Below are 9834 nucleotides of genomic sequence, written 5' to 3' on the forward strand. Positions count from 1 at the left end.
GGTTCTGTTCCTTTGGGCACAGACTAAAGCTTGCACGCTTTCAAACTCTGCAGCAGCGCACAACAACAACTTAAACACTTCAATGTGTTTTTCGTATTTTTTTTATCTCTTGTATCCAAGAGCTTCCCAAGAGGCACTATATATACTTATATAGGCCTCTAAGATCAGCTCAAAGATCACCCACATTTAATTTGACTGTTACAAACATAATGGCAATTATGATAATTATATTTGTAACAGTAAATAACATAAATGTTGTAACTGCTGCATGTAGTAACGTCTGGATGCGAGGGTCGCTATCCTGCGGAACACGAGGGTCGCGTCCAGCCTCGCGTGAATGCGAGGGTCGCGTTCCCTCTTGTGAACGCGAGGGTCGCACCCTCATGCGAACACGAGGCTCATCCGCATGCTGCGAAGCAGACTGTGAGGCAGTCCTGCGTAGCAGCCAACGTGGTGCCACCTAGCCCCGATGCCTTCGTACGAAATACAAAGTGCGTCTAACAAAGAGTCACTTAGCGCCTCAGCCCGATTAGCCCCGATCCTCCGCCCACGGCTCACGAGCCCACGACCCACGACCCACTAGAACATACGAGGGATTAATTAAACAAAAATAATTCTCGGCTTGACATTGGCAAGCCTCAAACACAGGATCTTTGAGATATCAAAACTTTAACTTTCCGTTACGCTACTAAGGATTTCTAAAAAATACCAGTAGTTAATAAATACATAGTTTAAAAACTCATTTTTGAAAAACGGTTTTGACTAAAAATATCTAATAATCCCCCACAAGTTTCTTAAACTAGTGTCGTGTAACAGTATTGTTGTTTCAATCGTTATGCATAAGGTAGATGCCGCAAGGACTTGAATCCCCTTTAAACCAACTGAATAAAAGATAGATGTATGCTGTCGCAAAGACTTAAACGAGCATATGTCTAAAATCTAGCTATCACACAAGATCAAACTCATCTGTAGTAGTTTTCACTTTGAACCACACTTGCATTTGCCTTTGTCTTAGCCTTGCACATTTATGGCCCTGTGCATGTCCTGGTTTTAGCTAGGGCTCTAGGTATCTTTCCACAAGATACCATAGGAGACGGTCAAATCTTCACTCAGGCATAGGTGAGTTCTTTAGGCATGTTTCCTATCAAACATCCCGCATCCGAGATGCTTTGAACTCATTAAGGAATAAGAGTCATCATCTCTCATGACAGGATTCTAGGTGAGTCCTTTAGGCGTGTTTCCTATCTAACACCCCACATCCAAAATGCTTTGGACTCATTAAGGCTTAACAGTTATCCCCTTTACATGATAGGATTATCGGTGAGTCATTTAGGCATGTTACCTATCCAATAGTCCGCATCCAAAATGCTTTGGACTCATTAAAGCTTAACAGCCATCCTTTTTACCATGATAGAATTTCACTTGCAAATCTTACTTAACTTTTGAGCCAATCATCTCATCATTAGTAGCGTAAGCTTTGAACTAATAACTTGATATAAATGGTAAGTATTTGTAAGACTCACCAAACTTTACAAATCTTACTTGACCTTTGAACTAATTATATTATCATTAGTAGCATAAGCTTTGAACTAATAACTTGATGTACACGGTAAGTATTTGTAAGACTCACAAAACTTTAAGACCTATTCCAACAGACGTCCTTTCAACTATGTTCTTTTTCAAACCCTTAATCAAAGGCTCAGCCACATTCTATGCAGACCTCACAGAGATGACTCCTTGGCAAATGAGTTCTCTCAAATAGCCATGCTTCAGACGAATGGTCTGCTTCTTTCCATTGAACATCGAGTTTGCTGCCACAACACCCATTGCCTGATTATCACAATAGATAGTAATTGCACCTTACAATTCTGTCAATAGAATGTCTTGAAAAAAAATAACTGAGCCATTCAGCTTCATCTTCTACAGTACAGAGTGCGAAGAACTCAGATTCCATCGATGATTGTGCAATCATAGTCTTCTTCTTAGACTTCCACGATATGACAACTCTACCCATGGTGAAGACAAATCCTCCAGTAGATCTACATTCATATGGTTCTGAGCACTAGCTCGCATCTGAATAGCCTTCGATTACAACCGGATATCTAGTGTAGAATAGGCCCAGACCAATAGTTCCTTTCAAGTATCTCATCAACCTCTGAATAACATTTCAATGAAGCTTTCCAAAATTACTTGTGAACCTACTAAGCATTCCTACAACGAATTCTATGTCTGGCCTTGTGCAGCTCATCGCATACATAAGACTCCCAATGATCTTTGAGTACCTTAGCTGCTCTACTGGTCTTTCAGTATTCTGTCGAAGATTCTTGTTGTAATCATACGATACTGACAGTTCTGACAGGTCGTAGTAGCCATACTTTCTTAGCATGATCTCAACATAATGAGATTGAGACAATCCAATACCCTCTTCAGAGTATATGATTTTGATTCCGAGAATCACGTCCGCAGTTCCAAGATCTTTCATGTTGAACTGTGCTGAAAGAAATTTCTTAGTAGATATTACTATCTCCAAATCACATTCGATAATGAGCATATCATCCATATAGAGGTAGATAACCATCACTTTTTCTTCAGCGACCTTAATGTATAGACACTTGTCAGATTCACTGACTTGATACCCACTATTGCGGACAACCCTATCGAACTTCTTATGCCAGAGTTTCGGTGCCTGCTTAAGTCCATATAAAGACTTAACAAGTTTACAAACTTTACCAGCTGGAGCATCAAGTCCTTCTGGTTTTTCCATGTAGATATCTTTTGTGAGATCTCTATTGAGAAAGGAAGTCTTCACATCTATCTGATGTATGACAAACATTTTTATCGCCGCCCATGCGATAAACACTCTGATGGTAGTAATCATGCAAACTGGTGCATAAATATCAAAAAAATCTATTCCTTTTTTTTGAGAGAATCCTTTTGCTACCAATCTTGCTTTGTACTTCTTAATTGTACCATCAGGACGAAGCTTCTTCTTAAAGATCTACTTGCAACTGATATTAGCATAAGACCCTAATCATCATCTTGTGATGATTAGGGTCCTGAGCAAAAGATCTACTTGCATATTTTCATAGTGGAGTTGGTGATGAAGATGATGATTAGGAGGAATGATATGTATTAATTCAGCTTAGAAAATACTAGATGTGCTGTATAAACAATATTTATTATGTCAGGATATTTTTTATTTGTTTTTATTGAAATATATGTGTTATATATGCATGGGAATGAATATTATATTGCTGATTGAACATGTTTTTTAAATTTATTATATTATTGTACATGGTTTTTTTAATTTTCAAAATATTTTGAAAAAAATATTTTTCACTTTTAGCGATGGATTGATCATCGCTCAATATAACTTTAGCGATGAAAAACGGACATGGGAAAAACAAATAAAAATAAAAATATATCTTTGGCGACGGCCAATCCGTCGCTAAAGGTGTTTTTAGAAACGAAAAACGGGGTCGAGAAAAACAAATAAAAATATAAATATAACTTTAGCAACGTAATAGTCGTCTCTACATATGTATTTAGCGACGGAAATATCCTATTTTTTTATTTTTTTTAAAAATAGTACGACGGAAAAACCGTCACTAATTTCCCGTCGCTAACTTTTACCGACGGAAAATCCGTCGACAAAAGTGCTATTAGGGACCCTCAATGTATAGACGGTATTGCAGCCTACATTGAATTGATAATGTCAAGGCGAGGCAATCCATCCTTGGAATGTAATCTGTAATAAACCTGTAAGTTATAGGTGGGGCATCTAATTTTGACAAGTTGATCTATTCTTGAGCCATACAATATCAACTAGAATTTGTACCTAATTCCAATAACGTTTTTCATTACAACATCAATAGTTTTTACAAGTACAATTGAAGAAATTACAAAAACTCAGAAGAATCAGGCAAACCAGGCGGCGGTCGACCGGTCCGGTCGACCGCATTCGTGCACAAGGGTTCCTGTGCGTCTGGAAGGAGGTCGGTCGACCGGCCCGGTCGACCGCAGATGTTTCGGTCGACCGGTGCGGACGACCGACGGCTCTCTGGATTTTTGGGGCTTCTGCTGGATGGTGATCGGTCGACCGGGCCGGTCGACCGGAATTGATCGCGGTCGACCGGTCCGGTCGACCGACGCTGTTTTGGGCTGGGCTTTCAGGTTTTCGACCCGATTCGTTTTGTAAGTTCTATATATACCTAAACCTGTTTGTTTAGGGTAGAGGTTGGACGAATTTGAGCAGCCAAAGAGAGAGAATCATTGCATCCAATTGTGAGAGAGCTTTGAGAGATCTAGAGCTTTGTTTTAGGGTTTGGTCTGAGAGATTTGTAACCCTATTTGTATTCTCTTGATTTCTAGTAGAAAGAACTCCCCCCTCCTTGCCCCGTGGATGTAGGCAACTTGCCGAACCACGTAAATTGTGTGTTCTTGCTGTGATTGTGGTTTGCATATTGTTTATGGTTTAGTTCAAGTTATTGTTCGTGTTGCCGTAGAAAGCTTCCGCCGCGCACAACAATTGGTATCAGAGCAAGATCGACAACATGGGAGATGCAAGCACGTCAGGTTCGTCTCTAACAAAGGCGATACAGAGTCTGAGCATCAATAACACGAAGATTGATGTTCCGAAGTTCGATGGCAAGATCAATTTTGGATTGTGAGACTCTTGAGTTACAAGAGAAACCTGCCGAGATGGAAGCTAAGGTTTGGAAGAAGATGAATAGTAGGGCGTGTGGTGTTATTAGGTCATGCTTGACGCCGGATCTTATTTATGATGTTATGAACGAGACGTCGGCGAAGAAGATGTGGGAAACACTCAATGAGAAATATCTTACGAAGAGCATTGAGAATCGGCTTCACTTGAAGAAGAGATTTTACCAGTTCAAGATGAAGAGAGGAGTTTCCATCAGGGAGCATGTCATTGAAGAAGAGATTTTACCAGTTCAAGATGAAGAGAGGGGTTTCCATCAGGGAGCATGTCAACAATTTCACTAAGCTACTTTCAGATATGGCCAATGTTGATATTATAGTTGAGGATGAAGACAAGGCGATGCTACTTCTGTGTTCGTTGCCCGATGATGATTATGGTACGTTCGTTCTCACTATGATCAATGGAAGAACTACAGTTAGCTACAAGGAGGTGACCTCAGCTTTGGTGAACTATGAGTTGAGGAAGAGTGATGGTGAACCCTCCGAGAAGGCATCGGGAGATGCGTTAGCAGTTCGAGGCCGAGATCCAAACCGTCGTCAGTTCAACCGCTCAAAGTCAAAGAATAGGAGTGCCTATAAGAGTGTTGGTAGAAATCAATGTCGGTATTGTAAAGAAGAAGGACATTGGAAGATTGACTGCCCAAAGTGGAAAGAAAAAGCCGGAAAGAATAAGGGGAAAGCTGCACAAGCTTCAGAAGTGAATGTTGCAAAAGCTATTGGTGAGCATTCAGATTCAGATTCTTCAGGCTATTCATGCCCTGCTTTACCGTCGGTTTGCTATGCGGATTCCACGGAGTGGATGATGGATTCGGGAGCTACATATCACATCTGCCCTAAGAGGGAGTGGTTTTCTAGCTTTGAGGAGCTGGAAAGAGGGGATGTCGTGCTTATGGGTAATGATCACGTATGCCCTATTGGTGGTATTGGTTCAGTCCGGATCAGGATGCATGATGGTGTAGTGAGGGAATTGAAGGAAGTGAGGTTCGTGCCGCAGTTGACGAAGAACATCATTTCTCTTGGGACTTTGGAGGCAGCAGGATATCGAGTGATCTTAGAGGATGCTACAGTGAAGGTCACGAAGGGTTCTATGGTGGTGATGCGAGGTGTCAGGGAAAACTACCTATACTACTTGAAGGGCAAGACAGTTACAGGGGGTCTGGCAGCTTCTATCACTACAGAGGAGGACACTACCACCTTATGGCACATGAGACTTGGACACACAGGAGATAAGTCCCTACAGTCATTGGCTAAACAGGGGCTATTGAAAGGTGCTAAGACCTGCAAGATGGAATTGTGTGAGCATTGTGTACTTGGGAAGAAGACTAGAGTGAAGTTCGGCACCGCTGTTCATAACACCCAAGGTACATTGGATTATATTCACACGGACGTTTGGGGTCCTTCCAAGAACACATCTCTTGGTGGGGCCAACTATTTTGTCACTTTCATTGATGATTATTCCAGGAGGAATTGGGTATACCCGATGAAGCATAAACATCAGGTCCTGGATATTTTTGTGGAGTGGAAAAAGAAAGTGGAGCTGCAGACAGGTAGAAAGGTGAAGACTCTACGTTCAGATAACGGTGGAGAGTACAAGAGTGATCCGTTTCTGCAGTTTTGCCGGGATCACGGCATTAGAAGACACTTCACAGTTCGAGAGACACCGCAACAGAACGGGGTGGCTGAGAGATTGAACCGTACCTTGCTGGAGAAGGTGCGGTGTATGATGACGCAGAGTGGATTGCCTAGATCTTTTTGGGCCGAGGCGTTGGTTTATGCGAGCCATCTTGTGAACAGGTTGCCGTGCACTGCGATAGACGGGAAGACTCCTTTGGAGCGTTGGTTTGGTTCGGAGGCTAGTGACTATGAGTCGCTTCGGATATTCGGGTGTCCAGCTTATTATCATGTCAGTGATGGTAAATTAAATCCGAGAGCGAGGAAAGCAGTCTTTGTGGGATTTAGAGATGGAGTCAAAGGCTTCAAGTTATGGGATCCACAGGACAAGAAGATAGTTATTAGCAGAGATGTCACATTTGACGAGGCGTACATGATGAGGCCTCGAACCCCTCAGCAGGTGGAGGGAGACCAGACAGGAGAGATATCGCAGCAGGTGGAGGATGATGTGACTCCACCCACTCCAGAGAACACTGTATCCATTGAGGCTCCTACAGAGGTGACACTGGGAGGAGATGAGATGACAGATGGGCAGATACAGGATACAGTAGATCATGGGACTCAGGAACAGGGTCATGTTCAGAGGACCATTGCAGCAGATAGACCGAGGAGAGAGATTCGTCGGCCAGCTAGGTATAATGATGTCATGGTCGCATATGCATTATCAGTGGAGGTCGTTGATGATATGGTTCCAGCCACATTCAGGGAGGCAGAGTCTAGCCCCGATTCGATCAGGTGGAGGGAAGCTATGGAGGAGGAGATGCGGTCTCTTCAGAAGAACGACACTTGGACACTTGCACATCTACCTAAGGGTAAGAAAGCTATTGGTTGCAAGTGGGTATATGCGAAGAAGGAGGGATCTTCTATTGGGGACATTCGGTTCAAAGCCAGATTAGTTGCCAAGGGATATGCACAGCTTGAGGGCATTGATTACAACGAGGTATTTTCACCCGTTGTGAAGCATTCGTCGATTCGGATTTTATTGGCGTTGGTGGCACAGTTGGATTTGGATTTGGTCCAGATGGATGTGAAGACAGCCTTTCTACACGGTGATTTAGATGAGGAGATCTACATGACACAACCACAGGGTTTCAAAGCTGCAGGAAAGGAAAATTTGGTTTGTAAGCTGAAGAAGTCTCTTTATGGTTTGAAGCAGTCACCAAGACAGTGGTATAAGAGATTCGACGGCTTTATGATTGGCCGAGGGTACACAAGGAGCCCATATGACCCATGTGTTTATATGCACAAGCTACAGGATGGTGAGCTCATATATTTGCTTTTATATGTTGATGATATGCTTATTGCTTCCAGGAATTCTTCGGCTATTCGAAAGCTGAAAGAGGAGTTATCATCCGAGTTTGAGATGAAGGATCTTGGAGAGGCAAAGAAGATATTGGGTATGGAGATCGAGCGAGACAGGGTGAAGGGGAAATTGAAGCTTACACAGAAGAGCTACTTGCAGAAGATGTTGAAGAAATTCAGCTTTGATGGCAATGCAAAAGCAGTTAGCACACCATTGGCTCCCCACTTCAAGCTTTCAGCGTTGATGTCACCTGTTTCAGTTGAGGACAGAGATTATATGTCGAAGGTCCCATATGCTAGTGCAGTAGGTAGCTTGATGTATGCGATGGTGTGTACGAGGCCAGATTTGTCACAGGCCGTGAGCATGGTATCGAGATACATGCATGACCCCGGGAAGGGTCACTGGGAGGCCGTGAAGTGGATTCTACGGTATGTTCGAGGCACCGTGGATGTTGGTTTAGTGTTTCAGAAGGATGAGAAGGACGGGCAGGCTTGTATTGGTTATGTGGATTCAGATTATGCTGGAGATCTTGACAAACGCCGGTCTACGTCAGGTTATGCTTTTACATTGGCAGGTGCACCTGTATGTTGGCGTTGCACGCTTCAGTCCACAGTGGCTCTCTCTACTACAGAGGCAGAGTATATGGCAGTTACTGAAGCTATTAAGGAGGCTTTATGGTTGCGTGGATTATTGGAGGACTTGGGGATTGCACAGGAGACTATTCGGATATATTGTGATAGTATGTCGGCTATCTATTTGGCGAAGAACCAGGTTTATCATGCGCGCACGAAGCACATCGACGTCAGATTCCACTTTGTACGGGACGTCTTGGATGATGGAGATGTCATATTGGAGAAGGTCCACACAAATGACAACCCTGCAGATATGTTGACCAAAGTTGTTTCAGGAGTGAAATTTGGTCATTGTTTGAAGCTTTTGAACATCCTTCAGTGCTGAGGCCTTTGGAGGCCATTAATATGAACTACGTTCGGCTTGATTCCTTGGGCAAGAGGATACGTAGGCAGTCTTTAGATGCAGCCGGTTTGATCAGTTGATCAAGATGGGGGGAGATCGTGTTTCAGCTCGAGTATTGTTCCTGGACCTGTTGAGGAACTATTGGATGGTTTGGTGTCGGCTCAGTTTTGGTGGAAACATTCGCCGAGGTGGAGAATTGAAGGAATTTCAGCATCAGCAGCAGAATCAGGAAAAACAGGCGGCGGTCGACCGGTCCGGTCGACCGCATTCGTGTACAAGGCTTCCTGTGCGTCTGGAAGGAGATCGGTCGACCGGTGCGGTCGACCGACGGTTCTCTGGAGTTTGGGTTTTCTACTGAGAGCTGGTCGGTCGACCGGGCCGGTCGACCGGAATTGATCGCGGTCGACCGGTGCCGGTCGACCGGCCGCTTGATTCTTGGCTGGGGCTTGGTCAGGATTTTCGAAAAGATGGTGTTCCGATTCCTTCGTTTTGTAAGTTCTATATATACCGTAAACCTGTTTGTTAGGAGTAGACGGTTGGACGAAGTTTGACAGCCAAAGAGTAGAGATCATTTGCATGCCAATTATGAGAGTGCTTTGAGAGTGCTAGAGTTTGTTTTAGGGTTTGGTCCTGAGAGATTTGTAAGCCTATTTGTATTCTCTTGATTTCTAGTAGAGCAAGAACTCCCCTCCTTCGCCCCGTGGAGTATGGGCAACTTGCCGAACCCCGTAATTGTGTGTTCTTGGGCTCGTGATTGTGGTTTGGCATATTGTTTGTGGTTTAGTTCAAGTTATTGTTGCGTGAGTTGCCGCTAGAAAGCTTCCGCCGCGCACTAACAACAAGTAGGCATGACATTGCAGTTTTATAATCAATTAAAATAATCAAAAATTATTAATGAAAATTCTAAAATTTTTCCCAAGCTATATAGTTGATTATTCACAAGTCTCACCATTCTTTCTTCATCTCTTCGAATGCGCAAATATATTTATCCCTCTGTACTATTTTCTTTTGCGACATTGGCTTCCTTGGTTGCTTATTTCGCTCGCTCTTCATCAGGCGCCATTCGAAAAAATTTCATTCCTTCTATTTGGGAATTTTGCAACACACACGCCTAAATAAGTTCCCTCTTATTTTTTACATTCTTGCAAACTTGTATGCCGGCTGTT

This window comes from Asparagus officinalis, chromosome 7, assembly GCF_001876935.1.
Source record: "Asparagus officinalis chromosome 7, Aspof.V1, whole genome shotgun sequence".
Taxonomy (NCBI): domain Eukaryota; kingdom Viridiplantae; phylum Streptophyta; class Magnoliopsida; order Asparagales; family Asparagaceae; genus Asparagus; species Asparagus officinalis.